At 38.8% G+C, this 15420-nt stretch overlaps 2 long non-coding RNA genes across 2 annotated transcripts; both read right to left on the reverse strand.

Annotated features, from left to right (window-relative positions):
* Positions 1-6287: 6287 nt before the first annotated feature.
* On the reverse strand, positions 6288-7199 carry LOC130210215 (uncharacterized). The gene is made up of 3 exons (XR_008834768.1): positions 7162-7199; positions 6678-6785; positions 6288-6369 (listed from the first exon to the last, which is right to left on the reverse strand). It is a non-coding gene; the product is annotated as an uncharacterized LOC130210215 (long non-coding RNA).
* Positions 7200-12767: 5568 nt separating this feature from the next.
* On the reverse strand, positions 12768-14376 carry LOC130210214 (uncharacterized). The gene is made up of 4 exons (XR_008834767.1): positions 14263-14376; positions 13704-13749; positions 13019-13133; positions 12768-12796 (listed from the first exon to the last, which is right to left on the reverse strand). It is a non-coding gene; the product is annotated as an uncharacterized LOC130210214 (long non-coding RNA).
* Positions 14377-15420: the final 1044 nt, after the last annotated feature.

Consider the following 15420-nt stretch of genomic DNA (forward strand, 5'->3'; position numbering starts at 1 on the left):
TATTGAATCATCACTGAAATATATGAAGAAGTATCATATTGAATACACACAAGATTGTCCCGGCAGTACAGCCCCCTTCAGATGTTTTTTTGACTCCACCAAGAAGTGTCTGTTAAAATATATGTTGGATTTTATGTCCTCTTATATGAATTCAATTTACGATCATTTATCTTCCAACAATGCGGTCTAAATCCCATTACCCATTCCTTGCCAGCTAGGGGATGAGCACTCACTAATTAAAAATCAGTTTATTTTTATAATTCATGATTGTTTTTCCTTTTCTTTTCCTCGGGGCTGTGTTCCACGATAATCCTAAAAGCGTACACAATAGTACATTTTCATATCCACATTTCACGTTATTTCCGGTTAAATATCTAAAAAGCGCTTCATCTTCAAGCGACCGTTGCTCGCGACTCCCAGGCAGGCTAATTAAAGCTCATCAGTTAATTAAATCCCTGCAGCCATCTGAAGGGATCCAGACAGATATGTGATGAGGTTTAAAGTGCTGCACTGCTCAGTGGCTGTATGGATGGTGATCCACTGGTTTGATCATCAGTCATGTCCAAACATCAGGCTGTTGCTATGTAACCATCAGGTATATGTGTATGCCGACAGACACGTACTGGACTACTATTTGTATTTCCATTTATAGACTGGCTGTTATAATTAGCCATTGACTGCACAGCCTTGATGCTGCCGGCTTCCCGGTGGCAGACTGGCTGTATTCCGAAGCAGAACGTTTTCTAGAATGTAGGGCCGCCTTCATGGCTAGTCGCAGTCCGTAAAAACATAAGAGTCTGTACAGTCCAAGCGCGCCCAAAGATCCTCCAGAGCTTTACTGGTCCACTTCTTGAATTTCCTTACACTACAAGTTTGCAGAGCTTATATTTCTGCCTGTAGGAGGAATCAGATGAACCACCACGTGGTCAGAGTTCCCCAGGGGCAGCATGGGGGGACGGCGTGATCGGCCTATCGTGATCCAGAATGTTCTCCTCTCTGGTTTAGCATTTAGTAAACCGTCTGTATTTAGGAAGATCATGACTGAGGTTTCCTTTGTTGAAGACACCAAGGACAATAACTAAACAGTCCGGGTAGGTCCGCTCCACACAGTATCGGTTCGCAAGTGTCCGCCGTGACTCCTGCACGTCGCCCTGCGACGGCATTTAAACACAGACCGGGATGAATGAAGCAAACTCACACGGAGAGTCATTTACAGTGGATAATAAAAGGATTTCAGAGCAGGAGAAAAGTGCTGGAGGAACAGCGTCACATCATTGCACCAGCACACTGTTGGGAGTAGAACCGGATTCCTCCAACCTTCGTTTTGCCAGAGAGCTCCATGTCACGGAGTCCGGTATCGATCCACAGAGCCAGGTCTCCATGAAGCACAAAACGGAGGATGAAGAAACGTCTCCGTCTCTCCCCAACAGCAGCTGAAGTTCATCATGGACGGTTCAAAGAACGTCTTTGACCGAAATTCATGGGTGAAAAACGGTAAAATCGGCTTGGGCAGTGTGGGCAGGGCATCAAGGCCACGGTGGGCCGTACCATTTTCAAAAGGGCATCAAGGCAACCTACTCTGGATGTGTGGCTTCTTGCCCTATTGAACCCAGCCAGTTTAACTTTTGAATGAAATAGCTAATTCAATTGCATCTATCCTTGGGCAGCAGAGTGAAAAAATAAAAGGCCACTGGTAGAATGCAACAAGCATCAGCAATCACCAATAAAATGTCTTGTGGACAATCGTTTTCTTATTGTGAATTTAATAGGCTGCACTCAAAACAGAGTTCTCCTATTTAAATGTCATTCTTGTTTATTTACCCATACACCACTCTGGCTGACATTTCCGATTCCCCCCCTACTAACCGTCTTACTGTAATGGACTATATGGACACGATGCTCGGCAGCATGGTGTGTCTGTATACATGATATTGAAATCTCAGCCATGTGATATTTAGAAGAAGACACGCAGCGCCACGCTTCAGGAACAATCTGCTTTCATGATTAGTAATGTGATTGGATTTCTCTTCATGGCCACTGGGTTGTGTCCAATTTTGGATTCAAATGAAGACCTTGTCACAATGTAGAGGTTACGAAGCATCATGGGTGGTAAAGCCTTCAGACTGACCAGCTAAACCAATTCCTTTTCTTCACCCTTTGTTCCCATTCCCGACAGCCTATTCCCTTCCTGTCATGTTCATTTTCCCTTTGCCTCATCTTTCCTTCCCTCATTCATTTTCTTGCCAGTCTTCCCCATTCCATTATCTGATTTTGAGATTTTTTTGACAGTGAGGATTTATTTCTTTTGTCCCTGGCCTGCTACAGTCAGTGTTCCTCTCTTTAACGTCAACTTCCCTTTTTGTTCTCTTCTTTTCCTTTCCTTGCTTTTTACGTGTTGTTTCATATCCGTGTTTTCTCTTGTTGACTTAAATTCTGCACCATGCATCCATTTGAGTAGAATCGTAATTCAAATTGATTAGAAAGATGGAGATTAGCATTTACGTTACACTTTCTTTTCATCTTAAAGTCTTATTGATGAATATATTTTTTATATTACGAATATATCGGATTACATACACTGTTAGAAAAAAACCCGTAAAAAGAAGGTCAAATGAGTGGCAGCTACGGCTGCCAAATAAAAACCGTAAATTTCAGGTAAAATACCTTACTTCAAATAAAGGACGAAAACCATAAATTTACAGTAATTTTCATTAAAGATTTTGCAGTGAAATACTGTTTTTTTACAGATTTTTCCTGTAATATTACAATCAAACACCTTAATTAAAGTGATATTTCTATAGGTTCTGCAGTGAAATACTGTTATTTTACAGATTTTTCCTTTATTATTACAGTCAAATACCTTCAATAAAGTGATATTTCTAAAGCTTCTGCAGTGAAATACTGTAATTATACAGATTTTGCCTATATTATTACAGTCAAATACCTTCAATAAAGTCATATTTCTAAAGCTTCTGCAGTGAAATACTGTAATTTTACAGATTTTGTATGTATTATTACAATCAAACACCTTCAATAAAGTGATATTTCTAAAGGTTCTGCAGTGAAATACTGTAATTCTACAGATTTTTCCTATATTATTACAGTCAAACGCCTTCAATAAAGTGATATCTCTAAAGGTTCTGCAGTGAAATACTGTAATTTTACAGATTTTGTATGTATTATTACAATCAAACACCTTCAATAAAGTGATATTTCTAAAGGTTCTGCAGTGAAATACTGTAATTTTACAGATTTTGTATGTATTATTACAATCAAACACCTTCAATAAAGTGATATTTCTAAAGGTTCTGCAGTGAAATACTGTGATTTTACAGATTTTCCTATATTATTACAATCAAACACCTTCAATAAAGTGATATTTCTAAAGGTTCTGCAGTGAAATACTGTGATTTTACAGATTTTTCCTATATTATTACAATCAAACACCTTCAATAAAGTGATATTTCTAAAGGTTCTGCAGTGAAATACTGTGATTTTACAGATTTTTCCTATATTATTACAATCAAACACCTTCAATAAAATGATATTTATAAAGGTTTTGCAGTGAAATACTGTGATTTTCCAGATTTCTCCTGTACTATTACAAGTGTTCAATTATTATGAAATATAAGCTTTTGAGATTACTGTGAAAATCTAAATACATTGAAACATCTACAAAACATTCAATGTTTCAATTAAAGTAGGGGTTAGAAACTGAATTACATATAAAGTACACACCAATATTGATTTTAAAACATTTTATTTAATGTACATTTTCAAAATCAACCAATTATTCACTATCAGTTGATAAGTGAAAGCAAAACATACCGCAAAAGGTCCATAATTGTGGGCGGCTGTAGCTCAGTGGGGTAAGAGGGTCCTGCAACCCCAAGGTTGTCGGTTCTATCCCGCCTCCCATTAGTGGCAAGTCAGAGTGTCCTTGAGCAAGGCACTGAACCCCCAGTTGCTTCCTGGGCGCATCACTGCAGCCCACTGCTCCTTAATAACTAAGGATGGGTTAAATGCAGAGAACTAATTTCCCCTTGGGGATTAATAAAGTATATTTCTTCTTCATAAATATTTACCAGAAGTGACAGTGCAGATAAAGAACAATCTTCCAAATTTCCAGTAATCAGCCAGATCCTCGGTGCATCTGGGGGGAAAAAGGGAAGAAGGACAAACAAATTCACTGGAAAGTCCTGAGAAAGTTGGCTTTCATTTCTTACCATTCCTTTAAACAAACTTAAACTAACTATTTTGAAATTGTCTGTACCAATTGACATTCTGTCAATCTGAACAGTCAGCTTTGAGAATGATAGTAATTAAATGATTACCTATTTAAAGCTGCACGCAGTGCATGTCTTAGCACTTCCATCAGAAACATGTGAATCACGAAAAGAAGAAAGACGTGGATTCACAACAATGGGCACGTTTCACAGATGTATCATAGCAAGGTAAACACACTTGTAGCTAAAAAAAAAGAAGCTAATTGATACATCTAGATCAAACCAACCACCGATAATTATATTGTGACATGTCTGAGGGTCTTTTCCTCAATGCCCCTTTAGAAATAAAAAAAGGGTAGATGATGATAATGATGACGACATGTCTTTGAAAAGTATGCTAACTCTACGGTGGCCCTGAGAGATCAACACACTGCCACTTAAGAAAACACATGCAAAAAGACAAAACACAGGCAAGTTAAGATTAAACTTTAGCAATTTGACAACACATGTCCAGCATTTAGAAAACATGCCGCAAATACAGAAAACAGAAGTGTTTCCAAAGGACAATGGTGCTGAGCACGGTTTGAACATGTTTGTTGCTGCTAGTTTGAGACTCGTGAAGTTATTGAAGTGACGTCGGCTCCGTATACCATCTGTTTATGTTGGGAACTGACTTTTGCTGCTGCTTTACTCTGCACGTAAAGTGACCGCTGCACGCAACTCATAGGACTTTGCAGAGCGAAAAGCAGAATTCAATCTCATATGACCTCATCTTCAAAATTGAAAAGTTACGTTAACTGTAGCTTGCATAATAACCATATAAGCAATAACTTTATGGTGGTGATAGTAGTACGAGGTATGTTCATTTCAGGTAAGGTAATAGTGGTCTGTTTGGGGATTTATCAAGGAAAGAAGTCTCATGGGAATGCTTGGCTTACTGTAGACTATACGTCTGTATATTTTTTGTCTAATAATGCCTACATGAATATGATGCAGGCTACAGGCTGTCTGTCCACACTGTTAAACCGGATAGTACAGTTTAAAATCTGTCAAATCTCCTCAGAAATAATTAGAATGACTGATATAATTCAGCTTTTCCGCTCTGCAAGGTCCTGCGAGGTGCATGCAGCTCACTTTCCGGTGAGTAGAGCAGTAGCATATTGTAGGTCCACAACGTAAACAGATGATACAATACCCGATTTCAATAACTTAATGAGTCACAAACCATAGCAACAGCAAGCCTGTCCAAGCTGTGTTCATCACGATTTAGTGTCCTCTTGAAACACTTTTTCTTAATTTGCAGCGCTTTTCTGTACCGTGTTGTGTCGTCTGAATTTGCAGCGCTTTTCTAAATGCTGCACATGTGCTGTCAATTTGATGAAGTTGTTTTCTTAATTTGCTTGTGTTTTGTCTATTAGCATGTTTTATTAAGTTGCAGTGCCCTGACCTCTCAGGGCCACCGTACAACTCAAAGGAAGGCAAGGAAAAGCTCCTCAGTTTTTTTATGGCCAGTGGAAGAACTGTCTTAAAAAAGTGCTTTGCTCAGATCATTAAAGTACTTGAGAAATCATATCTAATATTAATCACAATGTAAGGTTTTGCAATAGTGGTTCAAATGGACTAATATCTTTTATATATGCTGCAGTGGATACTTACAGTGATGGACTTTGGGTGTTTCCCGTCAATGTTGTTCCAATCCTTATTGAGCTGAAAATATAAGAAAGTTTCGTGTAATTAGCTATTATCAGTGTTGAAAAGGGTAATGTGAAAATGAATCAGAAAAAAACTGCCACCACATATTTCGTGCATGCAGAAAGTATTCAGACTTTTTCACTTTTTTCCCATTTTGTTATGTTGCAACCTTATGATAGAATCATTTGAATTAATTTTTACCTCATCAATCTACACTAAATACCCTGTAATAAAAAAGAGAAAACTGAATTATCACATTGACATACGTATTCAGACCCTTTACTTGGTACTTAGTTAATGCACCTTTGGCACGGTTAAAGCCTCGTCTCTTCGATAAAGCGACAAGCTTTACACACCTGGATTTGTGATGTTCTGCCATTCTTTTCTGCAGATCCTCACACGCTCTGTCAGGTTGGATGGGGACCGTTGGTAAACAGACATTTTCAGATCACTAAAAACAAATCACAAACCTATAAGTGACCATGGAAGGTGAACTCAGTTTTAAGAATCATATCACCAGCATCACCAAGGTGCCTTTTTCCAACTCAGAAACATTTACAAAAATTAGAGGCTTTATTTCCCAGTCTGACTTAGAGTAACTCATGCATGCATGTTTTGAGCAGGCTTCTTAAATGAACACAAGACATTTTTACAGTATGTATGTGTGTATTGTTTCTGTTTAAATGCACATGTTTGCTGTTTTATATTGTTTTTTGTAAGAACAAATCCTATCTCTCTCTGTCTTGCATGTTTGCTTACCTGTCCCTGAGTGGAATTATGTGCCCCACCATCCAGTGGTATCTTGTCACTCCTGGTTCTTCAGCCTTCTCATGATCTTGCAGGCCATGCACTGCTCAGGGTCCAGTGCTGTGTGCAGTACGGTTCGAAAAGTGAAGAATACTGTCAATTATATCCATGTCACCCACCCTAAACCACATTCAAGTATGTTTTTCTGGTTGTGAGACAGAATCATGCCAACAAGCTAACGTTACCTGAAGCTAGTTTACTTAACTAGCTAACCAAACTCTTTGTAACAGTCCGTTTATCCACCTATAGCATTATTTAATCCATTATGAACTGTATTGAACACACTAATTAACTGATTTTAATGTAATAACATTACTTTTAAACATGTAAAATGATTAATTTGTTTCCATATGTCTAAATGAAATATGTTTAAACTATGCTAAACAGAAAATTACATTAGGTTGTTTCAGAAAGTAACAGGAAAATGTTTTCTTACCTGATATCTTCAATAATTTTGCAGGATATCAATTCACGAACTTGCTGGTCACCACATCCGTATGATCCTTCCTCTGTGTCCCAGTCTTTCTTTCTCCGTTGACATCCCACAAGTTAAAATCGCAGGCATATGTAAAATACTTCAGGTAATAATGCAGGTAGGTCAACAGCAGACACTAGCAGACCTGCCGAGTAGCGCCTGACCGCTGTGCTTCCGCTCAAACAGACGTAATTTCAAATCACAAGCGACATTTCTCATTGGCCAGTTCTCTGAGTGACAGGCAGATTATCCAATCATGTTCAAAGCAACGTGGGGAGACAGCCAATAGCAATGGTTTTAGCGTGGTAACATAACTAATATAGAAAAGATGACTTGTTTTGAAAGAAACTAAAGAAATGTCTGTATTTAGTTGTATTTATAGGCTGGTATATTCAATTAACTCTTTCCATTGCAGTGTATGAATACAAATGAAATACTATATGGTAAAGTTGTAATAATACCTATAGGTTAACACAAACACACATAGACACATGGTAGGCTATATATATATTTCCACACTTAGTATGTTTTTAAGGCCGGCTGAGAGGGGCGGGTTGGTCATTCAATTCCTTTGTAGTATACTTACTATTCTACAGTCAACAGAACTCCAACACATTGATCCATATGAAGCGTTTCCTCTACATTGAGTCTACTCAGAAGTGGTAGATTATTATTTGTATTATTACTATTATTTCCAAGGTTAGCCTCAACACAAGAACACACAAGTAGAGGCCCAGTGTTTAGTGGTTCTTTAATTAAAGAAAATGAAGCACCCAAATATTTGTAAAAAGTTTTAGTGCCATTCCCTGCACAATAACCCAAATGAGGACTGATGACGGCAATTGAGATGGAACAATCAACAATAATCACTGCATATATTGCTTATCGCTGGATTGATATCATGGTGACATTCTATTTACATTCAGATGGCCCATAGTATGACCCTCTTGCATTTTAACAAATCCCTGACCTTTCCTTTAGAACCACCAAAATGCCAACTGTGCAAACATGACAATGTCATTTTCCCCTAACTGTGTTGCAGTGTTATGCGGCAGGTTGGTTTAGAGTTCAGCCTTTGCCCACAGCAACACTCATTTGCCAACATGGCCATTATCCCATACAAGTTGCAACATGTTTTCAAACTTTTAACCGCATGTAGCAAGTCAATCCATTGTGAAGCCATTTCCCCCTCTTCTTGTCTTTATTCTTCTGCATAGCTCAAATCCAGCAGATCCAAGGTGTTGGCCAAAGTAGTTAGGCCATTAGCCATCCTTTATATGGGACAATGTACATTTTAATTGTTCAACTGCTCACTGTAGACAGTGAATGTCTTTAAAGTATTTTAGTTGTCTATGGAAGCAAGGTAGATTCAACAGTAATTGTGCAGTTTGATAATGCACTACAGCATCATCTCCAGGCTAAATTGGCTGAGTATAACTTCGATCTCTGCCAATTTGTGTCAAACGATGAAAAGGCTGATTTAACCCCACAAATACCATACATTTTGGAGGCACATTCAAGACTACTTGAGCTCTGCGTCCAGGCTGAAAAGGTTGAATTAAAGGCAGCCAACAACGCTGTTTCTCGGATAAAGAAACTGCTGTCCTCAATTCCCCCGGCTAAATGCACAGTCTTTGGCTGAATTACGATGCCCAAGACAGCATGCACTGCAGCAGCACAAGGCCTACTTTCTTAGGGCTAAACTCCCCTCTTTCACCGTTGTGTGGATGCCCAAGTCTGCATGCACTATAGCAGCACTGGGCCTCAATCACATGGGCAAAGGTTACTGTCTTTGCCAGCTAAAGGACGCCCAAAGTAGCAAGCAACTATGGCAGAATCGGGCCTCCGTCGTTAGGGCAAACCCAGTTAATTTAACCGCCTGGAAGTGTCCATGTGGGCATAAATCTCTATAATACAGGCCAAACTCACCTCTATTTTTACTTGCACAACTTGGAATGTGGAAATCAAATGTTTTAATAGCATTGTCATTTTCAATATTTTGAACAGTAAAGGCCTATTCCAGTTCAATGTAACACAATTAATATCACAGATAGCAAACTGACTCCCTCCCGGATGCGTCATAGGCTCCGGATCAGTGGCTAGATGTACAGCCGATGCACCATATTCATTCAATTTGGATCCTTCCATAAAGCAGCTCATTTGGCCCGGATCAATTACTTTACATACCGACATATATTTAATATGCATCAATGGGGAAAAAATAAATGCAATCGGAAATAATATCAAAAACAGTTTATTAAAAGGACATCAAATTATTTCTTGTACATGTATGAATCATATTTATTGATAATTAGTTCGAGACAATATATACACGCATACATATAGAGTAAAAACTATAGCTCACATTAGAACACAAGAGCTACAACTAATACAACCATAAATACCGACCACCTAACCCAAATACCACAATTCTCCCAGAGAATAGGTCGCAGTGGCCTCAAGTGAATGGTGGAACTTCCAACTGAGAACTGGTGTGTGTGTATATATATTAGGGCTGTCAGCGTTAACGCGTTAATCTATGCGATTAATTTGGCCGCCTTAACGCACTAAAATATTTTAACGCAATTAGCGCACATTTTTTTGTGTTGAATATACTTTATTAATCCACAAGGGGAAATTAGTTCTCTGCATTTAACCCATCCTTAGTTATTAAGGAGCAGTGGGCTGCAGTGATGCGCCCGGGAAGCAACTGGGGGTTCAGTGCCTTGCTCAAGGACACTTCGACTTGCTTCCGGTGTTCGTTGAAGTTGTTACACTCCTCTGAGTGTCAAACCACGGCAGTACGGTTTGACACTGTTTCCGTTTTTTAAACCATTATTTCTCCGCAAAAATAAGGAGCAGAAATCAGTTTAACTCGTGGATGAATCAGTCGGGTTTCCTCCTGCTCCTCCTTCCTCCCGTCTCCCCCTCTGATACACAGAGGAACGGAGGGCGACGTGTCGGGTGACGCGGCGCGGAAAGAACTCGTCACACGAAACCTTCAACGTGATTGGTCAATCCGTTTGTCTGTCAACACTTTCAATTCAAGATTCAAGATGTTTTATTTGTCACATACACACACAGGGTGTGCAGTGAAATGAAAGTGGCAATGCTCAGCAGGAATGTGCAAGGGCAACAAGTACACACTATTTACAAATAAAAAACACAATATTTACAGTAAGTGTGTGTGTGTGTGTGTGTGTGCCTAAGAGGGCAGTTGTGTGGGTCTATGTGGGGTCCTGGTGAGGTCGGAGTTCACAATCCTGATGGCCTGAGGAAAGAAACTCCGTCTCAGTCTCTCTGTTCTTGCAGCGTGACTACGGAGGCGCCTGCCTGACCGCAGCAGCTGAAACAGTCTGTTGTTGGGGTGGTGAGGATCCTTCATGATCCTGCCGGCTCTGGTTCTGCACCTCCTGGTGTACAAGTCCTGCAGGGTGGGGAGTGTAGTTCCAATAGTGCGCTCAGCCGAACGCACTACTCTCTGCAGAGCCTTCCTGTCCTGAGCGGAGCAGTTGCCAAACCAGGCTGTGATGCTTCCTGTCAGGACGCTCTCTACAGCTCCAGAGTAGAAGGACTGAAGGATCCTCTGGGAAACTTTAAATTTCCTCAATTGCGATTAAAAGTTTGTAATTAATCGCAATTTCACAATGTGCGATTAATTAGTTAATTTTTTTTAATCGATTGACAGCCCTAATATATATATATAAATATATATTATATATAAAAATATAAATATATATTTTTAATTCTGTTCAGTGTGGGGGATGTCGACAGTAGCACGCCTCCTGGAGCTACCCCGGTTTGCTGCCAGGTTGAACCACCTAATGGCATGCTTTAGAATCTGTTCATCAGTGGATGCATGTGTGGCATGATTCTTTCTGACGGCATCTGTAATCACACAAGCAGATACAAAATCTCATGAATCCTCAGTGCAACATAGAGCAGAAATGCAGCCTAAAATCTAGTAGCTGTCTGGCACTTAAGGTGTGCTATGCTATATTTAGAGCCAATATATCATATAACTATTATGTAAAGATATAGTCGAGTAACATTTACCCAAGTAGAATAAAGTTGCAATTCAAACATTTTATTTAGCACTGTTAAAAAAAGATCTGGGAAAGATGGTTATTCGTAAGTTTGAACACTAATCAAGACCTCTGGGTGAATCCAAATTGTTTTCATTAAATATTAGTTACTTACGCAGGAGCAAAGTCTTAGATGTCATTTGACTGAATAATTTTTTTCCATTCATTCGAGGATGTTCCACGTTTGGCATCATGTCGTCCGATCGTTGCCAGGGAGGAAATCGAAAATGGATCGAAAAAGTACGATTAATATTTGATACTTTACAGAATGTTTGAAAAAACATTTCCATCAAACATGGTATTGTCTAGTGTAAATTACATACAATAGATTTTAATCAGCTTTGCGTGAGATTCTTAAAACAAAAAAACTCACCACTCATTAGAATGTTGACGGGATCTTTGAGCCGTTGCTCAAAAAGGTCCACTTCCTCCATTGTGGTACACGGAAACGGAACCGGGTCTCTCACCTCTGTAATTGTCTCCAGCATGCCTAGGATTTGAACTGGAACAGCTATATAAAAAAACCATTCGAAAAACAGTTAAAAAATGTAACGATTAAGAGATTTTACATAAAATATGGAAATATCAAGTTTTATACAATTTCATTAATGCAATCATAATAATCATATTCACTTGGATTCAATGTGACAGTGTGTATTGCATGTCTTGTATCCAATTAACAATTGTTAACATTTAAAAAATTAAATGATTAAAAGGTTCAATTTGAATCCCATAGCCGTTTGAGGTGTTGCTCACCACAGCAGGCAATGGTGTCTGAACCACACCACGCCCCTCGCCAGGTGGGCGTGTCCCCCTGGCGTGTTCGCTGTCCTGCTGGTTATGGAGTACATGGAATAGTTAGGAGGAGGCAATGATTGGAGGGACAACTGTCCCGCTAGTGGTTGGACCCCTGTTTTGTGGGGAATTTTCATTTTCACTGTCTCCATCCGAGTCTCCATAGAAATGGCTAGAAAGAGATAGAAAAAAACTAATTGGTCATACTATAAAAATGAATGACAGACGCTTTATTTTATTAAGGTAAAAGTGTTCTAAAGAATAAAATGTATACACATTTACTCACACCGCATTGGCTTCCTCTTTTAGGAATTGCCTCCTCTTCTGACTGGAGATCTGATGTCGCAAGACATATATTTCCACCAAGTAATTATCTAAAAATTAAGTCACATAAACACAATGAAAAAGTACAGAATTATAAACAGAACAATGTGCTTAAAATGTTGTTTCCCCCAACATATATAAAAGTGATTTTTATATCCGCTTAAAACGCCAATTAATACAATATTAATATAATACCGCATGATCCAATTACTCTGACGTCACGTGTCTGCCAGTCTGGGCCAGGTTGTTCGGCGCTTCTGACAGCCTTGTCCACCCTTTCGTCCCTCGGATAATTCGGCCAAAACGGTAGCAGTAGTGCCACAAAGCTGGTATAGCTTTGTGGCACTACTGCTACCGTTTTGTTAGTCAAGAATTCTATGAAGTGGAACATCCTGAATTACAGAGGAAAGAAACAAACAGTGTCACTTGTCACAGAAATATAACCTTCTGTTCCAAGAACATTGAAAAAAATAATATTTTGCAACTATTAAAGTTCTTTATAACCAGGAGTACGAAAATTTGTGTTTGAAAACACGAGGTATACCGTAAAAAAAGAGATTAAACGGCAATAATAGGCGTGTTATACACATTGAAGAGAAGAAACTTTACTTAACAGTCAAAGTTGTATTCAGTTTCCCATCAATCACAGTGATGTAGTCAAAACATCTTGACGGACCCTCCGTCTAATGGTGGAGCTGGAGACAGGCCCATTCTTTCTGTTCATTTTATCTAAAACAAACCAAAATACAAACAATGTTTGAAATGCATCTTTTCTTTCAGGAAATATACAATATCTATTTGTTCTCAATTGTATTAATTTGTAGTGCTTATATAGCATGTCAAGTCATTTTTATAAAAACACTGTTACGGATGCGTGGTGTGGAGGACCCAAACGCAGCAGGAGTTTCACGAAAAACTGAGTTTATTCTCAGGACAGGAACACGGACAACACCACACGGGAACGAAAAAAGACGATCTGACACCAGACAAACAGAAGGACACAGATTAAATACACAGGGGAACGAGACACAGGTGGAAACAATCAGGGCGTGTCTGGAAACAATCAGGAAAGAAACAGACAAGCACAGGGAGGGAAGAGCAGGGCAACAGGAAACGAGACAGGGACTTCAACATAAAACAGGAAACACACAGATCCTAACAAACACTACGCTATTAAGATAGTATTTTAATGAATTAATACAAATCTGGTCATTATAAAGTTAAACAGGTTATACGGTTCCCTCTCAAATGTGTCTTTAAGTTGCTGTGAAAACATTTCCTTCCAAAGAATGTGCTTACCTGAATTGTAGAGATGGCGATCAACAGTGTTGTCACTTCTGTACAACTGTGAGGATGACATTGCAAATTCTAAGTTACGTGTTGAGAACTCAATACATGCAGAATTAAATTAAAACAGGTCTGTGCTGGCGCCGCTATTAGCTCGCGAGCTAGCGCTATTAGCTCATGAGCTAGCGTTATTAGCTCGCGGGCTAGCGGTTAGCTCGCTCAGCTTCCATCGCGCACCCTTGGGTTGGAGCTTAAGTAACCTAACCACTGACAATTCAGCGCTAGCTGCAGAAGATAGCTCCATGAGAACCACACATGGTAGTTAGCTGGACCAGCCCTGGCAGAGGGGACACGTGCAGTAGCAACATCAGCTTATACACCATCACCAACTGTGTGTGATTAAATACGATTTTTTCTTTTAAAACCGGGATGTTACGGTAATAACTTATTTACGTTGAAGTCTAACAATACCTCAAACTTCACAAAGCAATGTTAGCGGCAGCCAAAAGAAGAGGGAACTCTTAAGAAAACGAGCCATAATTCGACAGTAGCAACACAATTCAACACTTACCTAACTCGTACTTCTGGCGCAAAGAGCTGCAGTTTTGAAAATACCAGTTTGAAAAGTCGAAGGGCAACAACTTGGAGCATCCACCGCAGTTACAACGCTGTCTGATGGTGCGCGGATCCGTGGCATGACCAAACCGAGCGACAGGAGGCGGATAGGATCAACTGCTATCTGGGATGCTTCGCTCCGCTCGTGGTGGTCATTGCCATTGTGACGGTCTTATTTCTAGTTGACACTAAATCCTATATGGCAAGTTTCTGCTGCAATGCTCTCTTGAGGTTGAAACTTTCAAGCATGTTACATGCATTTAGCTGGCGCTTTTATCCAAAAGCGACTTACAGTTAGAAGTTAGATGTCTCGCCCGGGACACCGACACTGGACAAATACTCACGGTCGCCCTATAATGCTCCTATAAAGAACAAGTATCAAAACCTATTATTTCTTCTACTTTGTACTCTTAAAAAAATGCAATATGTTTAATGTAATGACAAAAGTTAGCTACATTTAGATTCAGATTTACAGAGTTTGAATGTAAAAGTACACATTAATATAAATATAATATGATCTACCTTAAAATTACAAAGAAAATCGTTAAATTGTTAGTATGGACATAAACCTTCATATAAGGAGCTCCACATTTAATTACAGGTAATAATTGTTGTTTTACATGAATTTGTATGTCATTTAAGAAAACGGTAAAAAGACTGTATTAATAATACAGTCATTTTTCTTTACAAAAATGGGAAAAACATGTTATTTTGTATTATGAGCATAAAACTTAAATTAACAGTTGGGTTGTTAATTTAAAGATAATGTCTGTAATTTCACAGAGTTTTGCATGTAATTCAAAAAAAAAGAAAAATACTGTAAATATTTAGTTATTTTCCGTAAAATTAGGATCTTTTTTTACAGTGTACTGTATGTATTATTGTGTTATTCATTCATTTAGCAACTTTACTTTTACTATACTTCCTCTTTGCATTGTGAAATTATTCCCAAGTTAAAGATACTTCCTGCCCTTCTTATTTTACCTTGTGTGACGTGAAGTTAGTTTATGTAAGCATAAAGTATATTATTTGTTAAATTTGTCTAAGTTTCCATTTTCTCATCGTCATGCATACATCTATGATGTGCTGTTTTTGGTCCCTAGTCCTTAACAGA

The sequence above is a fragment of the Pseudoliparis swirei genome, chromosome 19, assembly GCF_029220125.1.
Source record: "Pseudoliparis swirei isolate HS2019 ecotype Mariana Trench chromosome 19, NWPU_hadal_v1, whole genome shotgun sequence".
Taxonomy (NCBI): Eukaryota; Metazoa; Chordata; class Actinopteri; order Perciformes; family Liparidae; genus Pseudoliparis; species Pseudoliparis swirei.